The 9,897-nt window shown below is 40.5% G+C and overlaps 2 non-coding genes and 1 pseudogene across 2 annotated transcripts; all 3 read right to left on the bottom strand.

The window, feature by feature from the left end:
* Positions 1 to 447: 447 nt before the first annotated feature.
* trnak-cuu (transfer RNA lysine (anticodon CUU)) lies at positions 448 to 520 on the bottom strand. The gene has a single exon. It is a non-coding gene; the product is annotated as a tRNA-Lys (tRNA).
* Positions 521 to 2,313: 1,793 nt separating this feature from the next.
* On the bottom strand, positions 2,314 to 2,386 carry trnak-cuu (transfer RNA lysine (anticodon CUU)). Its single transcript has one exon. It is a non-coding gene; the product is annotated as a tRNA-Lys (tRNA).
* A 5,102-nt stretch (positions 2,387 to 7,488) lies between these two features.
* Positions 7,489 to 9,351, bottom strand: LOC116677581 (E3 ubiquitin-protein ligase TRIM21-like; annotated as a pseudogene).
* Between the last annotated feature and the right edge of the window lie 546 nt (positions 9,352 to 9,897).

The raw sequence follows: 9,897 nt of genomic DNA, 5'->3' as shown, positions 1-9,897 counted from the left end.
TTGATATGTTTTCTGATATTTTTAAACATATGTAAAATTACAAAATAGATTCATAAAAAATTAAACAAGTTTTCTTACAACGAAAGGGTTATTTCTACTGACAGTCTGCCGTTGCGCCACAAGGTCTACTTACTAATGCATATACACATCAACTTTCTTTTTCATTAATGCAAATACATAAACTTTCTTTTAAGCTGCAGTTCTAGAACAATAGGTTGAAGTTTTAGAATTTGAACATGCATTGTCACCAGACTTTAGTTTGATCTGAGGAACAGGAGGTCAGCACAGGCCATGATTGTAGAATGCATGTATATCTTAGTCTGGTAAATTACAAGGATTTTTACACTGGGATGGAACTGCTAATCTCGCGATTGACAGCCGATCTGCCCCAATACAGCCACCTGATACTGGGCAGAACTCAGGCATTCCCACTCTCTAAAACACCATCGCCCAACGTGGGGCTCGAACCCACGACCCTGAGATTAAGAGTCTCATGCTCTACCGACTGAGCTAGCCAGGCACTTGTCAAGTTTTGAGTCCCAGTCCAAAAATTTTACTTTAAACTTCTGAAATGTTACAGTTCTAGAATGTTACTTGGCAGTTATAGAATGTTAGGTTGAAATTCAAGAATGTTAAGCTGCAGTTCTAGAATGTTATGTTGAAGTTCTAGAATGTTAAGATTCAGTTCTAGAAAGTTAAGCTTTCATTCTAGAAATTTGAGTTGCAATTCAAGAACAATAGGTTGAAGTTTTAGAATTTTTATAAGTTGCGTTCCCAAAAGGTTTATCATAGTCCTAAAAGGTTACAGTGTAGTTCTAGAATGGTGAACTGCAGTTCTAGAATGTTAGGTTTAAGTTCAAGAATGTTAAGCTGCAGTTCTGGAATGTTAAGTTGCAGTTCTGGAATGTTAAGTTGCAGTTGTAGAACAATAAGTTGTAGTTTTAGAATATTAAGAGTTATGGTCCTAAAATGTTGCTTACAGTTCTACAATGTTATGTTGTAGTTCTAGAATGTTAGGTTTAATTTCTAGAATGTTAAGCTGTCAATCTAGAATGTTAGGTCAAAGTATAAGAATGTTAACTTGCAGTTCTGGAATGTTAAGTTGCAGTTCTGGAACAATAAGTTGAAGTTGTAGAATTTTAATAGTTGCGGTCCTAAAATGTTAATTGCAGTTCTTAAATGTTACATTGTAGTTCTAGAATTTTAAGCTGCAGTTCTAGAACAATACGTTGAATTTTAGAATTTTGAACATGCATTGTCCCCAGACTTTAGTTTGATCTGAGGAACATGAGGTCAGCACAGACCATGATCGTAGAATGCAGGCACATTTCAGTCTGGTAAATTACAGGGATTTTTACACTGGGATGGAACTGCTAATCTTGCGATTGACAGACAATCCACACCAATTTTACGGTGCAGAACTCAGGCATTCCCACACTCTAAAACACCACCGCCCAACATGGGGCTTGAGCCCACAACCCTGACATTAAGAGTCTCATGCTCTACCGCCTGAGCAAGAGAGGCGCTTCTTGCTTTTCAAGTTGCGGTCCAAAAATTTTACTAAAAAGTTCTGAAATGTTACAGTTCTAGAATGTTACTTTGCAGTTCTAGAATGTTAAGTTGAAGTTCTAGAATGTTAAGCTGCCATTCTACAATGTTAGCTTTAAATTCTAGAATGTTAAGCTGCAGTTCTAGAATGTTAGGTTGAAGTTCTAGAATGTAAACATGCAGTTCTAGAAAGTTAAGCTTTCATTCTAGAAATTTGAGTTGCAATTCAAGAACAATAGGTTGAAGTTTTAGATTTTTTATAAATTGCGTTCCCAAAAGGTTGCCCATAGTCCTAAAAGGTTACATTGTAGTTCTAGAATGGTAAGCTGCAGTTCTAGAATGTTAGGTTTAAGTTCACGAATGTTAAGCTGCAGTTCTGGAATGTTAAGTTGCAGTTGTAGAACAATAGGTTGTAGTTTTAGAATTTTAAAAGTTATGGTCCTAAAATGTTACTTACAGTTCTACAATGTTATGTTGTAGTTCAAGAATGTTAGATTTAATTTCTAGAATGTTAAGCTGTCAATCTAGAATGTTAGGTCAAACTTCAAGAACGTTAACCTGCAGTTCTAGAATGTTAAATTGCAGTTCTGGAACAATAGGTTGAAGTTTCAGAACAGGCCATGATTGTAGAATGCATGTACATCTTAGTCTGGTAAATTACAGGGATTTTTACACTGGGATGGAACTGCTAATCTTGCGATTGACAGAAGATCGGCCCCACTATATGGTGCAGAACTCAGGCATTCCCACTCTCTAAAAGACCACTGCCCAACGTGGGGCTCGAACACACGACCTTGAGATTAAGAGTCTCATGCTCTACCGACTGAGCCAGCCAGGCAATTCTCAAGTTCAGAGTTGAAGTCTAAAAATTTTACTTAAAAGTTCTGAAATGTTGCAGTTCTAGAATGTTACTTGGCAGTTCTAGAATGTTAGGTTGAAGTTCTAGAATGTTGAGCTGCCATTCTACAATGTTAGCTTTAAATTCTACAATGTTAAGCTGCAGTTCTAGAAAGTTAGGTTGAAGTTCTAGAATGTAAAGATGTTATTGTTTTAGGGAGCAGATTTACAGCTGTACACGTTGCAAATCAGTGACTCACCTTTGCCGCCATCAAAGATGCCATTGGCTTGCAGGTAGTGTGGCCTAGTGGCCTGAGGCACTGGATTAAAGCTCCAGTCTCGCTGGAGGCGTGGATTCAAATCCCACCTCTACCTTTTGCATATATTACATAGCTGGAAGCCAACCAATGTGTTGTCTCTGCTATGATTGTAGGAGCTGATTACACTATACTTAGCCTTCATTATTAGACTCATGGTCCATAAAACAAAAACTAAAAACTAAATAAAAAGACAAATACACAAGAACAGGCACCAATTAAAGATGGCCACTCTCCCAGTAATCCCATCACGGGACTGTATCGCAAAGCACGGGACCTCGGGCCAGTCTCTGTGTCGAGGCATAAACCTCAAAATACACGTGCGCCCGCTCTACCCACTGATTCACCCCGGCCACAGACCAATCCAGTTCTACATCAGATTCCTCAGTAAAGCAGAGCATGGAATAACTCCTGCTGGACAGAACTACACCTGCACTACACCACCTGGGTTTCCTGAGTAGAAGACACCAGCCGTCATTAGAAGAGACCCACACATACACGTATATATATATAAGTACACATCATACATATGTACAGCTGTCATTAGGAGTAACCCGCAGCTTATTGGAGCTCGTCTTTTGGAACTTGACAGCAGGCAGGGTAAAAAGCAGAATAATATGGTTTAAAGAGGTTTATCTCGACAGCATCCGAACACCAGGAGGACTTCCTGGTGACCATGTTACACACACACTCACATACATTCTCACATACACACACACACAAGCACACAAAAACATACACTCACCGGCCACTTTATTAGGTACACCTGTCCAACTGCTCGTTAACACTTAATTTCTAAGCAGCCAATCACATGGCGGCAACTCAGTGCATTTAGGCATGTAGACATGGTCAAGAGAATCTCCTGCAGTTCAAACCGAGCATCAGTATGGGGAAGAAAGGTGATTTGAGTGACTTTGAACGTGGCATGATTGTTGGTGCCAGAAGGGCTGGTCTGAGTATTTCAGAAACTGCTAATCTACTGGGATTTTCACGCACAACCATCTCTAGGGTTTACAGAGAATGGTCCGAAAAAGAAAAAACATCCAGTGAGCGGCAGTTCTGTGGGCGGAAATGCCTTGTTGATGCCAGAGGTCAGAGGAGAATGGCCAGACTGGTTCGAGCTGATAGAAGGGCAACAGTGACTCAAATAACCACCCGTTACAACCAAGGTGGGCAGAAGAGCATCTCTGAACGCACAGTACGTCGAACTTTGAGGCAGATGGGCTACAGCAGCAGAAGACCACATCGGGTGCCACTCCTTTCAGCTAAGAACAGGAAACTGAGACTACAATTTGCACAAGCTCATCGAAATTGGACAATAGAAGATTGGAAAAACGTTGCCTGGTCTGATGAGTCTCGATTTCTGCTGCGACAGTCGGATGGTAGGGTCAGAATTTGGCGTCTACAACATGAAAGCATGGATCCATCCTGCCTTGTATCAACGGTTCAGGCTGGTGGTGGTGGTGTCATGGTGTGGGGAATATTTTCTTGGCACTCTTTGGGCCCTTGGTACCAATTGAGCATCGTTACAACGCCACAGCCTACCTGAGTATTGTTGCTGACCATGTCCATCCCTTTATGACCATAATGTACCCAACTTCTGATGGCTACTTTCAGCAGGATAATGCGCCATGTCATAAAGCTGGAATCATCACAGACTGGTTTCTTGAACATGACAATGAGTTCGCTGTACTCAAATGGCCTCCACAGTCACCAGATCTCAATCCAATAGAGCATCTTTGGGATGTGGTGGAACGGGAGATTCGCATCATGGATGTGCAGCCGACAAATCTGCGGCAACTGTGTGATGCCATCATGTCAATATGGACCAAACTCCCTGAGGAATGCTTCCAGCACCTTGTTGAATCTATGCCACGAAGAATTGAGGCAGTTCTGAAGGCAAAAGGGGGTCCAACCCGTTACTAGCATGGGGTACCTAATAAAGTGGCCGGTGAGTGTATATCAACGACTACAAAGTACTTTTTTCAAATGCCCCGTGAACTGGAGCCTCATACACACACACACACAGACACACATACACACAGACACACACACAAAAATACATACACACACACACAGACACACATACACACAGACACACATACATACACACACACACACACACACATACACATGAATAAATACACAAACGGACACACACACACACACACACAAACATACACACACACATAAACATACACACACACATAAACACACACACACACACACATGAATACACATACACACACAAATACAGACACACACATAAACACACACACACACACATAAACATACACACACATAAACACACACACACACACACATGAATACACATACACACACAAATACAGACACACACATAAACACACACACACACACACATATGAATACACACACACACACACGATTACACAAACGGACAAACACACACACACACAAACCCACACACACTCCCAGAGCCCGGTGATTATTTTCGGTGCTTTATGTGCTTTTTACATTAAAAGTTCTCTTTATTGCTTTTTTTTTACCTTTTATTGTCGTTTCTTTCCAACATGTTGGTTGCTTTATTCTATGATGAACCTTTAGACAAACGTTAATGAGACAAACACTAATGAAGCATAATGAAGTCATAAAGCAGCTGAGGGGGAACGTTGAGGCTGCAGTGAGCAGACCTGACCAGCAGAGGGCAGCGTGACTCTTCCTGTCTCCCGTCTCTGCTTCCTTGTAAGTCTAATTAAGTTGCATAACAGGGAAACACACATAAATAAAGACCTTATAAATGAATGAATGTAAATACAGCAACAAAACACACTGTCACACCAGTCTCCATGTAAATAATCACTACTTTTATCATCGTAAAACACACTTCATTAAAAGTGGACAGAAACTAAATAAATCTACCAACAGCCGTCTTGGTTCATCTTTCCACTGTTCCAACAATCACCACTCTGGTCTGGTTGGAATAAACTCTTAATTCACCCATTTACATGTGGAGATATGCTGCTCTATACACGCTAAAAGTAGTGATTACTTACATGGAGTCTGGTGGAGATATGCTGCTCTATACATGCAAAAAGTAGTGATTATTTACATGGAGTCTGGTGGAGATATGCTGCTCTATACACACTAAAAGTAGTGATTATTTACATGGAGTCTGGTGGAGAAATGCTGCTCTATACACGCTAAAAGTAGTGATTATTTACGTGGAGTCTGGTGGAGATATGCTGCTCTATACATGCAAAAAGTAGTGATTATTTACATGGAGTCTGGTGGAGATATGCTGCTCTATACATGCAAAAAGTAGTGATTATTTACATGGAGTCTGGTGGAGAAATGCTGCTCTATACATGCTAAAAGTAGTGATTATTTACATGGAGTCTGGTGGAGATATGCTGCTCTATACACGCTAAAAGTAGTGATTATTTACGTGGAGTCTGGTGGAGATATGCTCCTCTATACACGCTGAAAGTACCCTGCACTAATCAATTATTGTTGTTGGACTCTTTCAGAGAGATCATACATCATTTAAATGTGGTTTTTAACAATAATGTCAACTTCCAACATAGAAAACTAAAGTTATTGTTATTGTCAGACGTCACCAGCTAGAAGAAGCTCTGCAGAACAACTAGAGATGAAAACATGAAGAATGTCTCAGGTGCTACAGCAGGCCGTTTTAACATTTAATCAAACCACACTCCTATCTGTAATTACATTTTAGATATTAATAATAGCATTTCTCCTGGTCAAAGTGATATTCTAACTAGTCAGAATGGTAATTAAAGATATGCACAATAACATTCTTACTTGTAGAAATTGTTTTTCAAGATATCTACAACTTTAATCAGTCAAAACTACATTTAAATCCTTAAATAGTACAAGTGGCTGTTTTAATATTTAGTAGCTAGACGGGATATTTATTGCAGATATCTGTATTTAATTCTTCCTAGTGAGAAAGAACTTTCTAGATATCTGAACTAGATTTTATTAGACCATGTCCCCATCCCGTTGTGTAGACCAGTTTTTATTAAAGAACAGCAGTGCTGACAAAGCTCTGCTTACTAAACATGTCCTCCAGTCACTTTAGAATACGCTCAAAATTGGATTTATTCTTTCACTTCTTTTGACTTTATTCTCAAAAAACAACTTCTATCTCTGATTTATTCTTTTAATGTCTGGCACTAATACTGAAAGTTCAACTTTATTCTCAACAATAAAGATCATCCTAGTTCTCACTGCTTACTCAGGCCTTGTGTTCAACACCTGCTTTATTTCACCGTTTTTATTCTACAATCACATATTTACACATTTCTTTGACTCATAAACCATCTTACAGAATTCATGAAACAAATAAAAATGGCCAAAGTGACCAGTAATTATCCATTATTAACTTTTTCTACCCGGTATAACAAGGACACACACTGTGTTCTGGAGACATTATGGGATGTAATAGGCCTCACTCTAAAATGAAGCTTCATGACACAATGAAATATTCAGCAATATGTTTTCTGTGGCTGCACATCAAATACTAAGAAATGTGTATCTGATGACATAATCAACACATTAATTTGATGCATCATGACACACGTTATGTAGAGTTGTGTCAGTTATGGCAGTTCCTAAAGACACCAAACATGTCAAGATAACGTTTGATTCAATTTGCAAATAATTACTGATCATTTAACATATGATAATAAATGGAATAAAGTGTAAATCAGTCACCACAGGAAACAGATTCTGTAAAAAATAAGATGTAAAATATATCAATATGTACATTTGTTCCCTTGATTGAAAATAAATCAATACCTGAAATGAGATCAGTGATTAGTTTACTCTGACAGGAGAGATGATCAGAGGGGCAGAGTTTTTACCACCAGCATTATTACAGGGACTGAAGTAAGGGAAGAATGGGAAGAGTTTCTCAGTGAAGGAGCAGTCAGTAAAGGAGTAGATAAGAACTGCTGCATCTACGTTATAAAAGGAGACCAGACCCTCCTCATAGTCCACAAACACCCCCACCTTCTGAGGAGGAGACTTCAGAGAGAGACGGACTGGAAGGACATCATTAGCTTTGTACTCATTTCCATTTCTCAACCATATCATCCAGTAACAATTCCGAGGACTCAGTGTGATGGTTCCCTTCCTGTTGCTCGACTCTCTGGCCACTCCTAAATCCCATGCAGTCTTTCCTTTAACTTGAACCTCAAAGTAAAATCTGCCTGAAGAGAAACTCTGTTTTCCTAAAACATTACAAAAACAAGAAAATCTCTCTGGGTTGTCTGGGAGATTCCTCCTCACGTCACTATGATTTACTTGTTTCCCATCGTCAGACAGGATGAGTTCAGGATGTGCTGGATCAGGATCAAGAGTCACATCCACTGCATGCTGCTGGACCCTCTTCAGCTCAGACTCAGCAAGAAGCTTCTTCATCTCTGTACTGAGTGTCTCCTTCAGGTGAACCACGGCTTTCACCACAGTCCCCTCATATGATGATGGACAGACGCTGACCTCTGTCCAATCCTCGGTGGGTGGAGGTTGTTGGATGTTATAGGACTGGACCCCCTGGAGAAGATGGAGGTGGTCTTCAGAGCGTAACATCTGCTCCACCTCAGTGCTTCTCTTCATCAGCTCAGACATTTCCTGTTCCAGCTCTTTGATGAAAGCTTCGGCCTGTTTTTCTGTTGTTTTCTGCTTCTCTTTGATGGTCTTGATGAGCTCATTCAAGCCTCTCTCAACAGACTCCTTCAGAGAAGTGAAGACCTGAACACCTTCTGCTATCTCTCTGTCTGCATCTTCCTCACTGAGGTCCACTGAGTGTTTGACCTCCTGAATCTTCAGCCGTCTCTTCTGGATCATCTGCTGAATTTCAGCCTCTGTCTTCCCCAGATCTACCTTCTTTCCTTCATATTCTTCTGTGAGAGGAACAACATCATGTGTCTTGTGGTCTAAAACAGTGCAGAATATGCAGACACATGTCTGGTCGGTCTTACAGAACAGCTCCAGAGGTTTATCGTGCTCCGTACACATACTGCCTTCCAGGTTCTCCACAGGGTCGATCAGCTGATGTCTTTTCAGACCTGACGTGGTCCAATGAGGCTCCATGTGAGTCTCACAGTAGGAGACCAGACACACCAGGCAGGACTTCAGGGCCTTCAGTTTGGTTCCAGTGCAGACGTAATTGGGGACTTCTCCTGGTTTGGACACTTGTTGCTCTGAGCTGCTGCTGCTGGTTTTCTGTTGAGCTGACTGTCTGAACTGAGCGACCATCGCAGAGAACAAAGTGTTGACCCTCAAATCAGATCTGGTGGTAAAAACGATCCTTACACAGGGGACACAGGTACTGGTCTTTAGTATTACAGTGTTCAATAATGCAGTTCTTGCAGAAGTTGTGACCACATGGTGTGGGGACAGGATCCGTGAACACATCCAGACAGATGGAGCACAGAAACTGATCTTCAGACTACAGATAATTTGCAGCAGCCACATCTACACACAGTGGGAATAAAAAGAAAAAAATATCCAATATTTATTACAGGGTACACTAATGACAAGATCTAAAAAAAACATGTCCAACAATGTTAACTTAGCATTAAAAGTGTCATAATTTACCAAATGAGACAGAGCTATAGTCCGTAGTTTCCACCGTCCCCATGAGGATTCTAAGTAATGACAACAATTCAGCACATAAATGTCGCCGGTTGACACCATGCTGAGAAATAGAGAGAGTTTTGTAGAGCTGAGAGTCTTAAAGTGCCCATATTATAAAAACAATCAAATACAATTTCTGGGATTTGGGGTGTTATTTTGTGACTCTGGAGCTTCCACACGCATGCAGACTTGGAAAAAAACCTATCCATGTCCTCTGCCTTCAGTGAGCTGTTCAGAATCGGCAGGGCCGTCTACTCGGCCCAAACATTTGGTGTGTGTTAACCACTTTAGCTAATACCACATCAACTGTTTCTCTAACTTCGGGCGGTAAAAGGCAGAATTATCCGGGAGACTTCTTCTAAACGAAGACACACTTCCAACTTAGCGAGGAATATCTGCAGACGAGGGACATGTCACTAGTTCTCTACAGTTTCTTGCAGTGAGGAAAATAAGTATTTGAACACCCTGCTATTTTGTAAGTTCTCCCACTTAGAAATCATAAAGGCGTCTGAAATTGTCATCGTAGGTGCATGTCCACTGTGAGAGACAT

The sequence above is a fragment of the Etheostoma spectabile genome, unplaced genomic scaffold (assembly GCF_008692095.1).
Source record: "Etheostoma spectabile isolate EspeVRDwgs_2016 unplaced genomic scaffold, UIUC_Espe_1.0 scaffold00005339, whole genome shotgun sequence".
Classification (NCBI taxonomy): domain Eukaryota; kingdom Metazoa; phylum Chordata; class Actinopteri; order Perciformes; family Percidae; genus Etheostoma; species Etheostoma spectabile.
Note: the sequence above shows the minus strand (reverse complement) of the source record. Positions and strands in the feature narration are given on the sequence as shown.